Source organism: Eschrichtius robustus, chromosome 9, assembly GCF_028021215.1.
Source record: "Eschrichtius robustus isolate mEscRob2 chromosome 9, mEscRob2.pri, whole genome shotgun sequence".
Taxonomy (NCBI): domain Eukaryota; kingdom Metazoa; phylum Chordata; class Mammalia; order Artiodactyla; family Eschrichtiidae; genus Eschrichtius; species Eschrichtius robustus.
This window is the reverse complement of record NC_090832.1, coordinates 18,043,507-18,064,564: the sequence shown is the minus strand read 5'-3', so window position 1 is coordinate 18,064,564 and position 21,058 is coordinate 18,043,507. Positions and strand designations below refer to the sequence as shown.

Here is a 21,058-nt window from a genome sequence, read left to right as displayed (position 1 = left end):
AGGATTAAGTGGGCTACAATTTTATAGTCAAAGGAAAGGGGGAGGGGAAAATATCACCTTCTTCGAGTAGACATGAGGCTTACATCACTAGTTCCTCCTTCGTATCAGGCTGGAGAGTGTCTGACCCTATGAGGTCAAACTAGGATTATCAGTAGAAAGGTGGTGACATTTTTCTTCCACCTAATGGCCTGGGGCATATCTCGTGCTTTTATTTATGGCTTTATAGTTAAGCAAGGCTGCTTTGTTCCACAACGTTCCAATAGCTTTCTTGAGTGATCATTAACTTACAGTAGTCTCCCAAAGTTTCCTAGGTTTCCCTCTCTATGTATAGTCCCCTATTGGGACTTCTACAACTACCTGTATAACTATCCTATTCTATCCCTATCAGGAAAGGCATTATGTCTCACTAGGGAATGCTTCCCCTGCCTGGTATTATAAGACAGGGCACATAAATCTGCTGCTCAGGCAATATTAATTAAACATACTAAAGGAAACCAATAGGATTACCTGAGCCCACACAGTATAAAATAAAAAATGGGGGCTAATATTCAGGGGCTAATAAAAGCAATAATGGAGGATATTTTTTTTTCTTTTTTTGCCCCTAGGGTAAATTGCTAGGCCCACTCAAAAAGAGGGCCTTTGTTGTATGCCTTGCGCAAACTTTTGAAAGCATGATAAACTGAACCCTAAAGTTCTAAAACATGGAACTCTTGATATCCAGTTTAGGTGGAAATCTTCTCTCTCTCTCTCTCTCTTTTTTTCTGATATAAAAAAAAGCAAATTAAAGAAAATGTAGTTGGGACTTCCCTGGTGGCGCTGTGGTTGAGAATCCGCCTGCTGATGCAGGGGACACAGGTTCGATTCCTGGTTCAGGAAGATCCCACATTCCACGAAGCAACTAAGCCCACGCGCCACAACTACTGAGCCTGTGAGCCTAGAGCCCGTGCTCCGCAACAAGAGAAGCCACCGCAATGAGAAGCCTGCGCACCACAACGAAGAGTAGCCCCTGCTCGCCACAACTAGAGAAAGCCCACCTGCAGCAACGAAGACCCAACACAGCCAAAAAAAAAAGAATGATACTATCCCATCTGATTCTTACTAGAATAAAAAAAAGATGAGAGCTGGAATAAGAAATGTTTTCTTTAGGGAGTTCCCTGGTAGCCTAGTGGTTGGGATTTGGTGCTTTCAGTGCGGAGGCCAGGGTTCAATCCCTGGTCGGGGAATCATCCTGCATGCTGCGCAGGACGGCCAAAATACAAAAACAAATAAATTAATATAAATTAAAAGAAACAAGAAAAACAATCGAAATTAAGGAAAAAACGGTTTAAAAAAGATTTGAAAAGAAAAATGTTTCCTTTAGTATGGCAGGTCACCATATTCATGGCAGGAGAAACTCTTTTTGCCTTTCAGCTGGGGAACAGCTCCTAGAGAATGCAAGAAGAGTTGCTTTTATTCCTATTTTTCAAAAGGTTTAACGTTAGAAAATCCTTGAGTAGTACTTAACACGCTTATAGGTTAGAGAAAAATATGCATCTCAAAAAAAAATAATAAACCCAGTGAAGATGTACATATTATCCAATATCCTTTTCAAAGAGTAGATTGAAAGATAAAATACTGGACTTCTCAACTGCAGTCAGTTGGACTTACTGCCTCCATTCCCTTATTTATTCACGAAGTTTTCTTCCAGTTTTGTTGAGATATCACTGACAAACAGCACTGAAAAAGTTTAAGGTGCACAGCATAATGATTTGACTTACAGACATCATGAAGTGATTATCACAGTAAGTTTAGTGAACGTCTATCATCTCATATAGTACAAAATTAAATAGAACAAGATTTTTTCTTGTGATGAGAACTTCTAGGATTTACTCTCTTAGAAACTAACATGTAGGGGCGGAGTCAAGATGGCGGACTAGGAGGACGAGGAATTCGCGTCTCCTCACAACCAGGGCACCTACCAGGCACCGGAGGGGGACCACGGACACCTAAGGACACGGGAGGACCCCCAGCGACCGGGTAGGACGTGGGGCGTGGGGGGAGTGAAGGGGGAGGAGAAGTGGAGGCAGGACGGGACCGGAGTCCCTGACGGGCGGCTGGGGGAGGGGAAGGGATCCCACGCCCGAAGGGGGAAACTGGGGAACCACTGGGAGGGCAGAGGATCAAAAGGGAGCGTGGCCAGGTTTCCCCTGCCCACTTGGGCCTCCTGGAAGCTGCTGAGATCCCGGGCCTGATCCTCTGCCCACCGAGGCCCCCTCCAGCCATGCGGGTCCTGAGGCAGCGGGAGGGAAGGAAGCGGGAGCAAAAGTAAAGGCCGGGCCTACAGGACCGGCACCCCTGAGGGGTGGCTGGGGGAGGGGAGGAGTTCCGACACCCAGCGGGACCCACACACGGTTAGGGGTCCAAAGGGGATGGGGGAGACCCTGGGGGAGACTGTGGGGGGGCGCAAAGGAACGGAAGGAAACGCGGCCAACGCTTTCCCTGTCCACTTAGGCACCAGGGAGCCTGTTGGGCTCCCGGGCCTAATCCTCTGCCCTCGGAGCCTCCCTCCTGCCGAGCAGAGCCCGAGCCCCGCCCCTACACCTCCCCCCCACCCCCCCCCGGGTCCCACCTCTACACTCGGAGACCCCCTCTGAGCCCCCCTCCGAGAACCCCCTCCAACGCGCTGGGCCTAAACCCCACCCACACACCCTCACCCAGGCCTTACCTCCGAACTCCGGAACTCCACACTCCAGAGGCCCCGAAGGATAAATTCTCCTTTAAAAACGTACTCGAGCATCTCCATGTGATAACTCCTTTGCCTTCTGTAGCGTATCGTCTTTATATATTTTCTGAAATATATTATTGTAATAAATGATTATTACTTTCTGGGTTATTTGTAAATGATAAAGGGATAAGTTTTTCTTAATTTGGTTCTTGGCATATTTATATGGATGTTTTCAGGCTCTAGAAATGGCAATTATCGTAAATATCCCGACTGGCACATTTTATTAGCATGAGTTCACATAACGTAGATGAATCAACCTGACGTTTTTCCCTTAGCTGTTTGGTCACCATAGTAATTGGTTCTGTTGCAGGTGGGTAGTGTGATCTTAATTTCCTCTGGTAAATTTGAGTGATTTAATCTCATGGATGAATGATGAGTTGAAGATATATTTGAAATTTTAAAATCCCATCATTTTGGTGAAGATTTCTCTGCCTGATGAATTTAACTGAAAGAAAGTAATCTATTAATATTTCACATATACTTACTTATTCATGGGGAAGTAGTATAACAACTCCAAACTCTGTTTATATAAATGATCCATAGGAATTGGTTCTAATTCCTTTACTTTTACCATGATTACAACTTTTAGTTGAGCAAATATTGAACTTTATTAATCCCACCTGTGTATCCTGCTAGGTAATAATATGTATTGGCACATGTATTTAAGATTCTTCAGGCTTTGAACAAAAATGTTGCCATGGGAACCTGATTTCATAGCCCATAGTCCTTTGCAGAACTACACCTGCCTTATGGTAGAGGTTTCCATAGCAACAGTTTTGTTCAGGGAACATAGAACTTGAACAGAATATGCCATGAGCCTTTTTTAAATGTGTGCGTTGATAGTCGTGATATTACTATAGTTAATGTGTGTATTAGAAATACAGGTGGCACCGTGGTGGGCAGCAGTGTTCTTGCTTTCAGTCAATAGATTCCTATTGAGTTTAGTAGTCACAACGCATTGGATTAGGAAATCAACGCAATTTCTACTCCCTTTTCCCTGTCTCTCCATCCTCCACTCATTTGACCCTCCTGCTAGAATGTGGTGAGGTAATCCTCCATGGCTGGCATGACCAGAATGATCATTTGTGATAATGCAGAGCCGTAAGGAAAAGATGTGTAACTAATGTCTGGCCAAGCTCAGCAGGCTCTATTTTAACGGGCAGCATCAGTCTTGGGAGCCTCTAATGCTGCAGAATATTCTACTAATGGTTTTTCAACTTCCTCACATATACTCTTCTTCAAAGAAGGTCATGGGCTCTAATAACAAAGCATCGTGAGGATGGGGTAAGAATTAGTTTTCATATTTCTGATCTACTGTCTGGTCTCTTTATCTCTTTTTTTTATGTCTTCTTTAAATAGATCTTTATTGGAGTGTAATTGCTTCACAGTACTGTGTTTGTTTCTGTTGCACAACAAAGAGAATCAGCCATATGCATACACATGTCCCCATATCCCCTCCCTCTTGAGCCTCCCTCCCATCCTCCCTATATTTACTTTTGACATTAAAAATGTTGACAGCTTGTAAATTAAAGTAGCCCAAGTTCTTTCTTTGCTCGTCATTCATTTGTGTCATATTACATTTATAACTAAGGCCATGTGGGAAGAGTATGCTAGGGCCCTGCAACAGATAATCCAGGGTTATCACTGTTGTGTTATTATGGTTCTATCAGCTGTTAGGTGCATTCTCATCCTTCAGATTCTCATCCTGTGCTCCTATTGCTGCCAGGTATGCTGGCATATTGCTGTTTCTTGGCAGGTCTCAAAACATGCAGCAGTGGATTTTGCAGCAGCCTCAGCTGCTGCTCACAGTCTACAAAAGAGCTGACTGGGGGCTATTAACTAATGCCAATCATCCTCCACCGGCAAGGGTATCAAAGGGACTTTCAGAGACCATGGGGCTGCTTTCAGCAGAAACCCTAATCAGATCATCTTCCTTGATCAGGGAAAGGAATGTAGGAAAATGAGGTGGGTTAAAGGAATTAGAACAAGTAAATGCATTCTGAATGCATTCAGGACAAATTAGCTCAGAGTGCAAATAGAGATTGATTTGTCTGATCGAGTGGAAGCATAACTTAAGAAGCCTGAGGTCAGGCTTCTGCCAACTTAAGGCCTTGGAAAGTTAAACAAATACAGGGGAGTGTGAGAAACACATTTATTTATAAAGAAGGAAGGGGGGAAGAAAGGGAGGGAGGGGTGGAGGGGGAAGGAAGAGAAAGGAGGGAAGAAGGAAGGGAGAGAGGGAAGAACAGACTTAGTAAATGATAAACCCAGGAAGTCGATCTAGAGGAATGTCATTACAAAAATTGTAGGTGAGTTTCTTTTTTTTTTTTTTTTTTTTTTTTTTTGCCTCACCGCATGGCTCTTGGGATCTTAGTTCCCCGACCAGGGACTGAGCCCGGGCCCTCGGCAGCAAAAACGCAGAGCTCTAACCACTGGACCACCAGGGAATTCCCTAGGTGAGTTTCTATACAAGGACGAAAGTACAATGTAGGCGAGTATGTACTAGATCAGGAATCAGACAGTCTTGGTCTTCTGACTCACCTGTAACCTTGGATTCATCACCTCAGTCTCCTTTCTGTAAATTAAATGATGAGGCCAGAGCCACCTCTGTGTTCTATGAATGTGTGTGTAAATCCAGTGGAGACGGGTCATCGGAAGCGTTTTTGTCTCCTGAACAACTGCTTGGAGTAGACCAGCTCAGCTTTTATTTGCTGAGCATTATCATGGGCTTTCTTTTGAAGAATATCCTTCCTGGATTATAAAAAGTTGTAAAAACCTATCGGAACTGCTGATTTCCTAAATCCTGCCCAGCACTAATATTACGTTCTATGCCCCAGTCTTTACTAAGCTTATAAAATGATGGCTTTTAACCATTGGTTAATATAGTTATGAGAGTGTTGAGCTCATGGTCATGGCTTAATCAATATTTCTCGAGTTGAACTGAATCGAATTTCATCAGTTCTGGAAATGGACTGTACAGATTCTTTTCCTAAAATGCCAAAGAAATGATTTAAATCAGTGAGAAGGCTGGTAGCCCCAAACAAATCATAGCCCTGCCCTTGCAAAAATAAAAGCAAGGTTTGGCCACATTGGGAGATTTTGTGCAGGTTGGGTCACTGGACCTTAAATTCAAAGGAAACTGAAGACCATAAAAGTCCAGGGAAGCTAAAGAAAGATATCGTAACCACAGCAAGAATACACAAAGGAATAGGGGCCCAGCCAGGTAGGCCAGAGGAGGACAGATTAAACCATCACGTCTTTAGCCCTTTAAATATGAAGATTGAGGGAACTACAATCAAAGTCTAAAACCTCTGAGGAATATGAATATGATGAACACAAATTTGTTCATCCAATTCTGGACCGTGATTACAAGGGTACCAACTTTCCTTGCAACTTTAGAGAGATGAATTTAGGCCAAAAGGAAGTACTGCTTCACATTTAAAGTAATATACTAATGGGGTTTATTACTCTCAAGAGTTTGAATAAACTGGACATGTAAAACTTGGATCCAGTGGGGTGCATGTAGTAGGTTGATTATTTGGGCCCCTGCCTCCTGCAGTTTTCTGTGTGTGACCTGGCTCCTGTGCCTGAGGTGGGGAGGGGAAATGGGTGACTCTCAGATTTTGCCCCCCAGATGGAGTGGTATTCTACTAAGATAGACCGGTGGTCTTCTCCTAATTCGCAAGCAGTGGACTTAATGCACGGCATAGTCTTAGTTTCTGCGCCTGATCTCACAGTTATACCTAAGAAGGGAGAGGCAAGTTCTCCCATCCTTTTTTTTCCTGAAATTTTTGCTTATTTTTGCTAAACTCTAATAGGTGATGATTTGCCTCCAAAGTATATGGGTGTACACATACACATGTATACATATATACATGTACATGAATGTATATGTTTATGTAATGTGTGTGTACATATGGATCACTAGGGCAACATTTTCTAGTGGTCCACCAAGAACCCCATGATTTCTGAATGTTCAGGTGGATGAAGATGGAGATGAGGACCCTCCAGGTAAAGGCAGCCTTTATGTGTTAAAGCTCAGCCGTGTGAGACTGCCTTGGAGGTTCTCATTCTAAGGAGTAGCAGATGGTTCTATCTGGGCAGCCAGAACTTTGGGCGAGGTGAGCTGTGCGATCTATGTAGATGCCAGATCATGGCGGGGGCGTGGGGGGGGGTGGGCTTGGTCCCTCTGTTACAAGTGGGTTTATTATTTCATAAGTAATGGGACACCATTTAAGCATGAGATGAACGAAATGAAATTTACATTTGAGGAGGCTCTTTCTGGAAGTGGATGGAGAGTGGAGTGCTTACAACAGTGAAGTCAGAGAGATCTGTGGGTTTCGAGGTGATTTGTTAACAGAGGAGGGAATAAAAGGGCCTGCAAATACAACAGTCACAACGGGCATGGAGGGAAGGGATGCGAGGGAGTCTGCAGAGTCCCTTTTTACTCTAGTCCCACTCAGTAAGCTCTTTCCACTTCCACTTCTGTCTCATTAAGTGGAAGATGATGTCATGGGAGACGGGCAGATTAGTGAACTTTGGGGATTTGTTTCCCTCTCCCGCCCTGTGCTTTCCTTTTCTTCTCCTTTTCTACTTGTTACATTTCATTCAAGTCTTCTAGAGAAAGGAAAAGAAAGACAAGAGAAAAAAAAAAAAATCATTCTAGTTCCTTAAAAGCAAAATAACTAATAGTTTATGAATGAGCTGAGTTTATTTTTTCACCAAGCCAGTATTTTCTGTAATGAATTCTGTCACTGAGATCTAATTAAGCCCTAAAAGCAGTGGCTGAGAATAGTAACAGGAAACATGTTAAGTGGGTAGGTGGTTTATTTTCTCCTATTGTTACCTCTTCTGACCTTCACAATGCACTTATCTCAAAGAAATCTAGTCTCCGGTACCAGAGAATTTTTGAAGTGCAAAGTTATATACATCTTCCAAACACAGAAGCTTTACCCTCCGGCAAATGTTAAGAGGGATGAGGTTCCTGTCCAAATGTAGAAAATTTGCTCTTTTGTTCTCATGTGAGGATGAAGTGAAAATGTCTAGACCTGACTAAAATACCTTGTCTTTAAGTAACAACCATAAGTCACAAAAGAAGTTGAATACAAATTCTTTTCATCTTAAACATAAAATAAGATATTTAATATGGAATAAATATATCAAAGGATCCAAATCCTATGAAAAGGCAGGTCAAATTGTCAAGCTCTAACTTCTCTCTCCATTTGTGCAACTATCACACTTATAAAATTTTTTATTTTTTCTTTTCCATTATGGTTTATTACAGGATATTGAATATAGTTCCCTGTGCTATACAATAGGACCTTGTTGTTTATCCATTTTATATATAATAGTTTACATCTGCTAGTCCCTGACTCCCAATCCATCCCTCCCCTGCCCCCTGATCACACTTATTAATTTTAAAGTTTTTATGGTAAATTTAAGCATATGTGAATGGTGAGGAGCAAAACAAAAAAAATCTGCTCAAGCTATTAGCATTCCCTTTGCCTTGCTGTTCCTCTTTTCCTCCCAACATAACATCTCGGGCTGAAGATGGAAAGACTTATTGGATTCTCTGTCGTCAATTGGACAAGCCCTCTCTGGGGTCCTTTCTGTCAAGATCCTCAGATTCCATTTGAATTTAAAACAGACCTGTAGGCTTAGGGAACGTGGCAGCCGTGTGTTCAGGGAAACAGAGAAAGAGTTATTTTTAAAATATCTTACAAGATCTTTATTCCCAAGACTGATTGAGGGAAACTTGGCGGATGGTTCAGTGTTTGTCAGCAGCCAAGTACGCAAGAGTGATCTGGAAAGAAATAGTGGTCACTTATGACAGCCATTAGTGAATGCGCACATTGATATTTTCCAGCCAAATCTTTTTTAAAAAAATTTATTCAACCAAGACAGTTAAGGAATCAGTGACATTTGGACTGTTCAAGCAAGACCCTGTTCCTTTAGTAGAACCTCAGGCTGCTTCTTCCTTGATTTCAAAGAACCAAGATTTTAATCTCTTATTAAAATCTAGAAGAAATGATCTCATACTGCATTTTCCAAGAAGCTGTAGTCTGTTTCTTTCTTATTTTAGTAGAATCTCAACTGTCTAATCAGTGTTCTAACACTAGAATATTTTAAGTTGGACTGTGTGATATGGTAGAAAAAGCAAGGAAAAGAGAAAATAACACTGTCATATCAAGAAGAGAAGGGAAAGGTAATGCATGGGATGAAAGCTGTTATTGCTGACAAATGCCTATGGGACTTATAAAAACAATTTAAATATAAAAGTAAGTTTAATCTTATCAAAACATTTTTCTCTCTTTCTTAAGAGTGTTATATTTTTTAAATGTAATGCTTACCAAATTCTCTTTTAAAATAAAAGGGACGGGAATGAATGTTCATATTTAATTTCACTTGTATTATTATGCAAACTGATATTTGTCTCCTTCATTGACAGAACCATAAAAAGATGTGAATTTTCTCGTCTCTTTATGTGTACTTAACTCCCATTGATTTTACTGACAGGGGTGCATTTAGGAGAATTCCCCCAATATTCCACAACATAAAATTGTTCCTGCAATCTGTCTAGTCTCCTGATCACCAGCCTCATTTATTTTTATTCTTTCCATCCTACCATCAACTGCAAATCTCCCTTTTACTTAAAATTAAAATGTCCCTTCCCCTCCTCCTCTCAAGCTAAGTCACACCCCATCCCAGACCAAGATCACTCAGCTCTCTGATCACCCCAGTTACTTTTGTATCTAGTCTACTGCACAATGAATATTTTTCACTGCCTAATTACTTTATCACATCAGTATATGTTGCTTCTTTCTCCGGACTATAAGCTCCTGTAGCCAGGAATAAATCACTTCTGTATGAAAGCATACACTTAGCACTTAGAATTAACCAAAGGCTCCCAAATCCTAGTCTGTAAAAAACATTCCCCAAAATTAAAAAAAAAAAATGATAATAACGTAGTGAGTTAGTCACTAAACTCAATTTATTTGATAGTTTTGGTTCTCAATGTTCTCTTGAAAGTTTAGTGTTAAATGTCGTTTTTAGAAGTAAGGCAATAATGATTTTAAATAGCAGGATTGTTATTTTTAATTTAAAAAAAAAATAGAAACTCAATTCCAGTCCCTCGGACCCTTTGGAACTGAAATCCTAATGTTGGAGAACCAGTGGTTGACGGTCTATTCCCATCAGGCCTTGGCAGTTGTTTCCTCCTCGGAGCTCCTATAACTTTAATTGCATGATTCATTGGCCGCTCAGCCTAGGCTGTGCTGCTTTTCATCTTTTTACACATATTCCTGTATCTGCAGCTAATTTAAAAGAAAGCCTCACTTAATACTTCTCTTTTCATTTTCATGGCACCTATTAAGATTATTGACAGCAAATCTTGAAAATATACTTGTTGAATAATTTAGTGTTCAGAATTATTCAAAATTTAGAGAGCTAAAAGAAGTCATGGATTTTGGTGGATTCATTTTTATTAAGTGAATTTTAAGCTTACATATTTCAGACAGTAAAAATTTCAAAAGCCATAATAAATTAACTAATATATTCAGTAGTTGCAATTTATGGAAAGGTATTGAAAACCACATTGATTTTACAAGTCCTATATAGAATCCTACTAAATGCTTAAGAAAAGAAAGAAGAGTAATTTAACAAGACTGCACTGTTTTGCTAGTGAGTTCACTGACTAAACTTTGTTGTGGTTCCACTGCAGAGTTTTTTCTTCTGCATTAGGCATATAAAATCGTACCTTTTTTTCTGTGTAGGTATATATAGTTTTAACATCACTTTTTAAAATCAAGAAATACTTTTCTATTTTCTTTAAGTTGTGTCTAGCTATCACTTCCATTCTTACAAATACTCTTCGTCTGTGGAACATATTTTCTGCTGAGCACTGTGAAATTTAATTCAGAAGTAGTGCTTTATTGATGCTTCGTTTTTGTGACCTTTCCAGTCCTGTGTTGGTGACATATTGGTCCTCTGTCTCCAGTGCTTTGAGAATCTAATAGATAGAATGGAATGGGTCAGATAATGAAAGTCCCTGGTACATTAACTTTCAATTTCATGAATGTCTGAATATTGCAGAGAAGATGAATAGCAGGACTTCCTTTGCTTTTACATTTTAACATTTATAAGCTAGTTAAATTTTCCTTGTATTATCAGCAACAGAGTCCAAGCCTACAATATTAACACATACATTTATATTTTGGAACAGCAGTGTAAGAGTTTAAAATAATTTATAAACCACAGTGCAGGCAACTTACAAATGCATGCTACTAAAAGAGATGAATAAATAGGGGTTTCATTTCCTATGAGTTATAGCATATGAAGTATACATTGAGAAGGCTCCTTCTTTATTTCTCTCTGTTTTACTGACATGAGAAGAGAATTGGGGCATGTAGTCAGTCATTTGACTGATCTATTATTAGGTAGTTACAGTCATCTCCCAAAGGAGTCTTATTATTTTGAAGCCACATTAATTTCTGAAGATGTTATAGCAAGTGTGGGTGTTTGAAAGAATCTGCTGAAACAGACTAATTTTGGAGATGAGACTCAATCACCAGAATGATAAGAAATAAAGAAGGGGCCTGAGTGATTAGGTGAGGACAAGGATGAGAAGGCGCACAGCTGTTAGATTGTTGGGGTTTGGACACTGATACGTGAACTCATTTGTATTCTCTTGGGTAATTTTATAGACAGTGTATCATCTGCTGTTGCCCTATTCCATTCTCACCACTGTATTTACGGTATCTATTTTTATGAAATATGGCCAAAATTAGGAGATACAATTTGGTCTTTTGGATTATCCTTGGTCATCCAGCTATATTTAAAAACTTGTGACGGATGCTACAGTGCCATTTAGTTTATCATTACAATTTTATTATATTTGCTTTTCTCTGTAAAAGTTCTGGATCACTAAACTGGGGTGGACCTGTGCAAAATAGTTGAAGAAATGTAATAAAATGATGGGGTTAACAGACATCAGACCTTTTCTTATGCAGAGAAATATGTATACACGTAAGTCTGTTATGAAACAAACTGGGATCCTAATTTTTCAGAAATTCGCTCATTACTGTCTTTAATCATAATCATGAATGGACACAGAGAATATCAAGAAATACAGCAATTTTGGAGACATCAAAAAAAAAAAAACAACAAAGAAAACTTGTGCTCTCTTGTCATGCTAGAAAAGCTGTTTGGGGGATCTGAGATTCTGCTCTGAGAAATGTCATCATTGGTTTGACCCAATGGGAAACCCTGATGTGGAAACTTCACCTAACCTGACTCTTTAAATACGTAATTAAATATATGTATTATATGCTTTTATATTTTGACAAAGAAATGAAAAGTCGGCCTACATTAAGATAGGAAGTATATGGAAGTGTGTAATGACTGTGCTGCTTGGACCACTGTTTTATTGTCTGATTTCTTTGAGAAGACATCAGGCTTCTGCCTCTGGTTCCATGCTCTCCCATGGTGGCATCGTTCTCTCAGAGGGGTCATCTGTTTTCTCAGTTGCTATTTCATTTAGATAACTACTGAGGAACCTTTTCTTTGCCTCATCTCAACTTCAACCCAGTTCACGTATGTAATATTCACGCATGATGGACCACCTATGCCTTCAATTTACTCTGTTTAGATCTGCCAGGTGGCCTCACCTATTAGGGCATCATTGGCAAAGACTTTGTGGCACTCCTTGCATTTTCCTACTGTGCCATTCCTGGGCCTGTTTACTCTGAGGTCCATTCCTTGACTTTCCAACTTTTCCCATCTCTGCTCCATATCACACGTGGTTGACCGACCCCAGCAGCTCCCATATCAGCTTGATTCTGGCAGGGTTGGGCCAGTGGGAGAGTGGGCACTGGCATGAGACTGGGGAGGGAGAGGAAGAAGCTGGGATATTTCTCCCCCTCCCACTGCCTCAGGTAGGTCTCCAGAAGGAGCTGCATCTTCTCCTTGGCTCCAGTTCCTTCTGAATAGGTCCTCTAAGATTCCAGATTTTGCTGGGTGGAAGGCCTCTGGTCTTGGTTACTTCACATCTGCCTTCTGTCCCTCTCTGCTAAAGGTAACAGTGGCCTCCCACCATGTTTATCTGCAGGTTACATGACTGTCCATGTTTGGCTTCTCAGCTCTTTCATTCCCTGTGTAAACAAGTCTTTGCACCAAATATACTCTTTTTAAATACACAGATTTGTTTCTGTTTTCCTAGTTGGAGACTGACTAATATACACTGTAACTACTTCATATATATTCTCCTCTACACACGACTCTCAGAGAAGGCTAAGTTCAGAATTTCTCATCCAGCTGATCCCTTCAGCCATATTGGACTAAATATCGCACTTCCCAGTGAGTGTTTTAATTGGTTAGTGTGCAGATTCGAAAAGATTACCATCCCAAATTCTTCTTGCCTAGTATACATGGCTATAAATTATCTGTCTACCTCTGGACTTTTCAGGTTCTTTGTACTTACATTAAGCATGTACCAATACTGCTTTACCTCCATTATTTAAAAGCATGTTTTCTCAACCCTATTAGATGTAAGCCCTTTAAACTCAGTCACTGTATCTTTTATGTGTATCCCTCATGGCCCTAGTGCAATATCATGTACTTAGTAGGTGCTCAAAAATATTTTCCAAATGAGTAAATGACAATTGCTTTCTAACGAAAAATGCAGTTGATATTAAAAGACTCCTTTGAGAATAATGACGTTGGTTGCCAATTGCTAGAAAGAATCCAAAAGAAAAACAGAGAACTTGTTCTTCTGAAACACCTGAGACGATTGGACAACATTTATGAAAAGGATGTGCCATGATATACCGATAGACAGATTGAGAGGGTTAATATTCTCTTCCTAGAGATAGACTCACCCTTCAATGTTACCAAGAGTATTAGTCCAGTAAGTATTTTCTTACATTCTGGTGATTACTTTGTTTTCTTTTATATAAATGGATACTGTTTGTTGTTGGCTGTCTACCCAGTGTTCACTCCTCTCTTACTCCTTTCTGTGGACTTGCACCTCATGGCTTCTGGGAAAAGATGGCACTTTCCTCAGCTAAGGAGTGGACACATACTAGTCTAAACCAGTCAGGACAGTCTGATTCTCTTCACTGTGGTGACTGGTTGAGATAACCTACACAATCAGCTCATGGAATTCCTCTGGCCAATCTGGACAGAGATTGGTTTAAGAAAGGATTCATGACCCAATTTAGGTCAGTGAGACATAGAAGAGAAATCTAGAAACTTCTGAGGAAATTGCTGGAAGAAATGTTCTGTCCCGTTCTGGACTACGCAGTATGTAAGTGTGATGCTTAGAAATGCTACAACTGTCTTTGCTTCCATGATGGAAACCAGCATTAGGATGAAGCTGACCCTGTGGAAAACAGAGTGGAGAGATGTAAATAAACTGGGTCCTTGGTAACATCACTGAGTAACTGACTCAGAATTACTCCTACCTCTAGACTCTCCTGTTTGACTAACCCTTTGAGTAGGGTTTGCTTTTGAATGCATTTGGAAATAGCTCACGTGATAGACCATGCTGCGAACTGAAATATTCGTCTCAAATATTGAGTCAATGAAGTCACTAAACACAGGGGGAAAAATTAGTCTATCGAAGGAGGAACCAAAGGGGCAGAGCTCCCATGCCTCCTCCTTCCTTCTTTCTTGCTTTCCTTTCTTTCAGCCGTTGCCCTCGAGATACTCACAGTACAGAGGCCCACTTTCAATATGGGATATTTAATTGTCAAAATATGTGTAGTGTTAAGGGAGCATATATAGGAAGTGCTTGCTTCACTCAACAGACTCAAAAGGAATTTAGGATTCTCAAGTACAGAGGACCTTTGAGAAATTTGTGTAACTAGAAGCCCTATGTCAATAAATTTTGACAAGTGTGGAACAATAAAGCTTCAAAGCTACAGAACTGTTGAGAAAAACATATGAATTGGCCGTTGAAATGTTATGACAAATACCAGAAAATAAGAATACGGAATGAAGGGTTGGCAGTGAGTAAGAACCTAGAGTCAAAACACAGCATGATTTAGACCTAAGCACATGGGTCTTGGAATAATCAGACAGACTTTTGTGTTCAGTTCTTGGCCCTGTCTTTGGACCAAGCTTTCTTATATGTAAACTGGGGGTAATAGTACTTGTCTCATGGTGTTGTAAAAATTTAATGAGAAGTATGTATTTAAATGCCCATAGGATGTTGTCTAGGACAATAGTAGGCACTAAGAATAGTTTTCTCCTCCTTTTATTGTTATTGTTTCTGGCATCATCATTAAGCAATGGCTGTCAGCTCTCAGCTTCCTCTCCCTTGATGCTGTTTTCCTGAGTTACTTCAGTCAACCTGACTCTGGAGGAGTGAGACCTCCCCAGCCTTGGATTTGTGCTAATATCTCTGAGTTGACATATCCCAGAGATAGATGACAGGTGGGTGAGATTTATGTAGGGTCAGGTTTGAACAGTAAACTTTATTAAACTAGGACATACTTGTAAGCCGTACTCACTTGGTGTCAGTAAGGAAAGCAAACAGCACCCCTTCACTATCAGTAGGGACTGTGTCAAAGTAGAGTCACAGATGGGGCTACAGAAAAAGGCCAAAAGCACATGCCAGAAGTCAAGACAGCCACTGACATTTCAAGGTCAAAGGCAAGGACATCCTGGGGCCTGGAATAAATCACACTGTTTGATATTCACCTCCAACATTGTTATGCAGGTATAAAAAAGTCTAAATGAATTTCTGGAGTAGCTTGAATGTTATAACCTCTGAGACATCATCTACAGTTATCCCAAGCTCAGTGGCTTCTACCTTTGAACTCTTTGCTACTGTGCCCACACTTCTATATGACCACTTACCTACTCAGTTGTATTTCATTGCTCATATGTGTGCCCCTTACCCCTCTAAACTGAACTCCTGATAAAAGAGACCACACCATACTTTTTTTTTTCATTGTCTCAACAGCCTAGCTTAGGATATAGATGAAGGAATATATGTCACAGGATTCCAACAGGGCAGAGTCCCGTTTCTGCCCAGATCAGAGTTTGAGGCATCTGTGTCCCCCACCAAAATCTTTAAAATAGCACTTTTTGACGTCTCCATATTTGTAATATGCTTATAGAGAATTTGATATCTGGATAATTCAGTAGTTTATCAATTCTTAAAAAGTCACACTTGAATGTGACCCTCATGACTTATGAGAAAAATAATAGAAGTGACATTTATAAAGTACCTGTTATGTGTCAAAAGGCACTATTCAAACATTATCCCATCTGATCCTCATGATAATCATGTGAGGGAGGTGTTATTAAGGCTGTTTTAAAATGAAGAAACTGGAGCTCAGGAGTATTCAGTAACTTCTCTGAGGAAAGTGGCCGAGCTGAGACCGAGAGTCAAGGCTTTGATCCAAAGCCCATGCTTTTTCACTGTATATTTAATTTTTCTAAACAGATGTTCCTTTTCATTATGAGGTTTAGTATTCATCAAAGGAAATGTCTTTGTATGTAAATTCCCTGCACTGATAAACCAAGTGATTATTTATAGCCTTTTGACATTTGCTGAGTTTTCCGCTCATATTTACATTAGCCTGACACCCCCTAGAGAAGGCCTGCGAATGTTTTGATGGCATGTCAGAGATTTCTAATGTATACTCACTGATTCATTCTACAAACATTTATTGAATGTTTTCTGTGTGCAAGGTGCTGTGCTCAGGTAAAACATATAAAATCTTCGAGGTGCGGGTTACATAGAACATCAATGGCAATCGTTATTAAGGAATTGTTCTGGGCAGGAGTTCAAAAATGCATGTCCATGTGTCGTATGGGGACTTATCTGTGAGAACCAGGTGTATTCCTGGCAACTCAAACATAGGAATTTAGACTCGGGAAGTCAGGCACAGGACATAGGCAGAAGAAGAAGAAAAACTCAATGGGAAGGGCAAAAGAGTTGAAACTTGGAAAACATTTATAATCAAAGAACCTTGACCTGCAGTAGTAGAAGAGTGAAAGACATGATATAGAAAACGAGTATTATCGAGTATTATCTCTTCTGCTTAGGAAATGTGTGATCTTGGACACATAAATTGATTCCTTGAAGCTCAGTTTTCTAATTGGTAAAATACAGATGATACCTCTCTCAAATGAGGTTATAACAGTTTAATAAAATATAGAGTGGTATACAAATGCCAAAATGGTATCATTATCTATATTTATTATAAATTTTCTTTGATGCTCTGAAAATCTTGGAGATAAGCAGAAGCAAATGCAAGATGAAGCGGAGAGAATGCACGGTTTATGACCTGGGACTGGGGTGTAGAACTATGAAGAAGGGGAGCTTCTTTTATACTATATGTATCAACAGAGGCAAAACAATGGAAAAATGAAAAAATGGAAAGGAGTCTGGATTTTGAACTAGAGAAGTCAAAAATGTTTATTCAAAATACATAGCACAATTAAGGAGGAATGGGAACAGTTATGTTTCTAGGACCCGCATACAGCTAGTCCTCATCAAAATTTAAGAGACAACTAAATGAGATGGAGATTTGTGATTCTGCAAATGTAGAAGCTTCGGTTTATGTGCTCTGCTTCATTATCTGCTTTTTGTTATCATCCAAAGGAGCATTTCTTGGTATGAAACAAAAACTATTTAATCTGAGTTTATTTCAGGTTAGATTATCTGGATCCAGTGCCCCGCTGTTCGAAGTTACCTGACTCACCTTTACTAAACTTGAAACATCAAAGATTTTCTATCTGAGCCAGCCAGCGAAAAATATAAATAAAACCAAAGAAGTTGTTTTATTTTGGTTTAAAGATCAAGTTCAAAGTCATCTTCAACAATATTAAATCAGGCTAGATTTCGAGTTTGGATTTAATAGAATGAGAACTCAGGTCTCTTTCTCCTATTCACATTAGTTTGGACCCAGAGGATATTTATTAAACAAAGAACAGCAGAACAAACTAATATTAAGGGAGGAAATTGGTTTTCCTGCAGTCCAACCTATTTTTAAATTAGCAGAAGCTAGTGCTAATATAAAACCCTGTGACCAGTAATCACATTTTCCTTTCGCGTTGTTGGAAAATCACAGCAATGTGTATTAGCATTTCACGCTAGTTAAGAGAGTGCAGTAAAATGGTCCAAGGAGACTGTTCCGGGTGAGAGCCGGACAGGCAGAGGTGATTCGGGCAGTGAGATTTCCTGGGAAAAGCAGCTCAGTAGGCAATTTCATGCAGAGGCTAAAGCCTTTTTTGGATAGCAGTTCAAAAATAAGGCTCAAAAGACAATGAACATGGCTGCAGACCCAGGCGGGGTTATGGTTTACTCAGGTGCTGACACAAAATCAATATTGCCACCACCCATTGATGATTTATTTCAGTAATTACTCTTGAACCCATAACTAAAATGCTGTCAAAATAGAACAACCTTGTCCTACTAAATGCTTGTGCTTTCTTCTTTCACTAGATTAATTTACATGTCATGATCAAAACGGCACAATTCCCTGATACTGGCCAGTCAGCAATCTATTGAACGCTTTAGGAAACAAGGAGGGAAAATTAAGAACCACTTTCAAACACCTTTGGCTGGGTCACTCAGGATTAGACCCCTCAGGTGATTATTTTCCCCTTGGTCTGTTTGAGGTTGTCGGTCTTAAGAACTCAACCTGGAATACGAGACATTAACACCCTTTCTCTTCTGTCTCATGGGAGGGTCTTAGCCAGTGTCCATTACAACCCCCCGTTGTGTTCCTGGGAGTACTCTCCCAAGCTGTTGGGAAATTTTCCATTAAGGAAATACGTTTCTTTACCAGGCAACAGGAGAACATTTATACACAAATAATTGTTCTAAGGCTCCTCTATGATTTCAGCTGAAAGATATCTTTGTCATGACTACCACTTGATCCTGGCTTTGCCAGCTCTAGAACTGTACAGAGTAAATCCATTTTTTCTCCTAAATCAGAGGTTCTTAACCTGGGGTTCCTAAAGGTAGATGGGGGAAATTGCATCTTTTTTTTCAATAACATTAGACAGAAATTTAGAATTTATTTTGATTATAAATGTAAGCAACTAAGCACAGTAGTATTAGCAGTACCTATGCCTTTGAGGCCAGTAGAACTCACACACATTTCTTCAGAATTCTGAAGCCTGTGATAATTCCGAGCCCCAGCCTTGCATCTTGGCTCTCCCAAAGCTTTGAGCTGAGAAGACACTGTTAGCTACTGTTTACTGTGCATGTGTCACATGCCAGACACTGTTTTAAGCACTTCACATACCCTCATTTATTTAATCCTTGAAGCAACTCAGTGAGGTAAGTCCTATTATTTTTAATATCCTCATTTTAGACACGGGGAAACTAAGGTTCAGAAGGTCCATAGACTGACCTAACATATATGGCTGATTAATGGTGGAGGTGGAACTTGATCCATCTAGCTCTAGAACCCAGGTTCTTAACCACTCAGCCCTGTTTACCTATCAAGTTAACACAGACATTGCTGGGTGGTGTCATGATAAGGCACCCACTGTCCACTTAAGTTGCTGAAGGTACAGTGTTCCAAACAGAGCTCCCACACATTGCGGTGACATAATGCAGACCTCAACCAAATAATTTGGTCCACAATTAGATCAGCTATAGCACTTTAGTATGGCCAAACCACATTTTCTGTTTTTTGGTCATTACATTTCTGTGCAAAACACATAAATCCCCTTGGGTATTCAGGCTTGAGTCATTTTCTCACACAAAGTCAGGTATCTTGCCTAGCTCTGAATCCTTTAGGTCAGGGCTTGGCAAACTTTTTCTGCAAAGGGCCTGACAGTAAATATTTAGGTTTTGCAGGCCATGGAGTCTCTGTCACAGCTACTCAACTCTGTTGTTGTAGCTCAAAAACTGACCATAATTTGCTGACTTTAGGTAAGATAACTTGGAATTCTCTGTGATGGTTGCTCTGGATAAATCAAAGGTATAATAGTTGAAGATAAATTTCTTGTTCTATCCAGTGTATTTTTTCATAATTCTGCATTTTAGTGATCTACCCCAAGCAGATGATTCCTTAAAAAACAAAACCAGAAAAACCCAAAACTTTCCATTTATATCAAAAGATCATTTCTAAATTTTGAGGAAAAAAAATCCACAGGTGCAGGTGATGTGTCAGAATCAGAAAGAGGCAAAGTGTCATCTAATTTCCAGGGCATTGTTTTTCCAATGATGTCCTTTATTGGGATATTTCAGAATATTAGTAAATATTCCAAATTTATCAACTGAGTCACTTTGCTGTACAGCAGTAATTAACACAACATTGTAATTCAACTATACTTCAATGAAAAATAAATTAAAAAAATCTTCACTTTAAATATTATGTGTTGGTGCTATGTCATCAGGATGTTATGCTTACTGTAAAAAAAAAGGCTCATTTTGTTGACTGTGCAATGTTTTCTTTTTTTTTATCTGCTTCTAAAAGAAATACATACTTTTTTCTCCTAAGGATGGCTCATATCCAAGGGTTTTGATTTACTTAGAGCAGCACTCAAGGCCATATTTTAGCACTATTAGGATTGTGTTATGTTGGTACTAGAGCACTTAATGGACGTTCAGTGTTATGTTTTGTGTCCTGATTTAGTACTAATTTTGGATATTTGCTGATCTAAGCAGCTTGGTCTAAATTAGTTCAAGGCAAGCTTCAGCATGTGAAAGAAAGTTTCAAAACTCTGTATGTTACCACAGTACTGAAAGCCTGTGTCCCATCACCAGTTTGCAGAGTTCTATAAAAGGACATTGCTTGTCCCCTAAGGCATTTTTTCAGGCTGGGACAGGACTTGGCTGGTGGTGGGAGGTCAACCTAGACAAAGAGCTAAATATTTGGTATGCTGTGTAGCATTTGAAGACAATGTTTGCATGCAGCTGTATTCAATTTGTAGTTGGGTTCTGGCACACAGTGACATAGGCATTTGTTTGAAGATTAGAGTAACATACTTTTGGTAAACGAAGATGTGACGAAAATGAGAGACAGCAAATAATATGACTTAAGAGCTGGCCAATATGTTTGGCTTTTTTACTATGTATGCTTTAATAAGTTTGTTTAAACTTGACTTTGCGTTCTTTTATTTTTATGTAAAAACTCAAAATGGCTAACAGGGTCATGAATGCTATTTAAATGATTCTGGAATCTTCAGAAAACATATGTATACAAATCCAGCAAGCTTTATGGTTTTTTGGCTTTGAAAGGACAACATGATACAGAGTATACTTAGGAGTTAATTAAATGATAACATACCAAGGCAATTTATTATGGACATCAAATAAAGCCT

The 21,058-nt window shown here is 39.7% G+C and overlaps 1 protein-coding gene across 1 annotated transcript in view; it reads left to right on the top strand.

Moving 5' to 3' along the window:
• The first annotated feature begins 1,997 nt into the window (after positions 1-1,997).
• Positions 1,998-21,058, top strand: part of SASH1 (SAM and SH3 domain containing 1) — a 695,913-nt gene continuing 676,852 nt past the window's right edge. The window contains exon 1 of the mRNA XM_068550749.1: positions 1,998-2,016. The gene's annotated coding sequence lies outside the window, so the exon portion shown is untranslated. The remainder of the gene's footprint in view (positions 2,017-21,058) is intronic.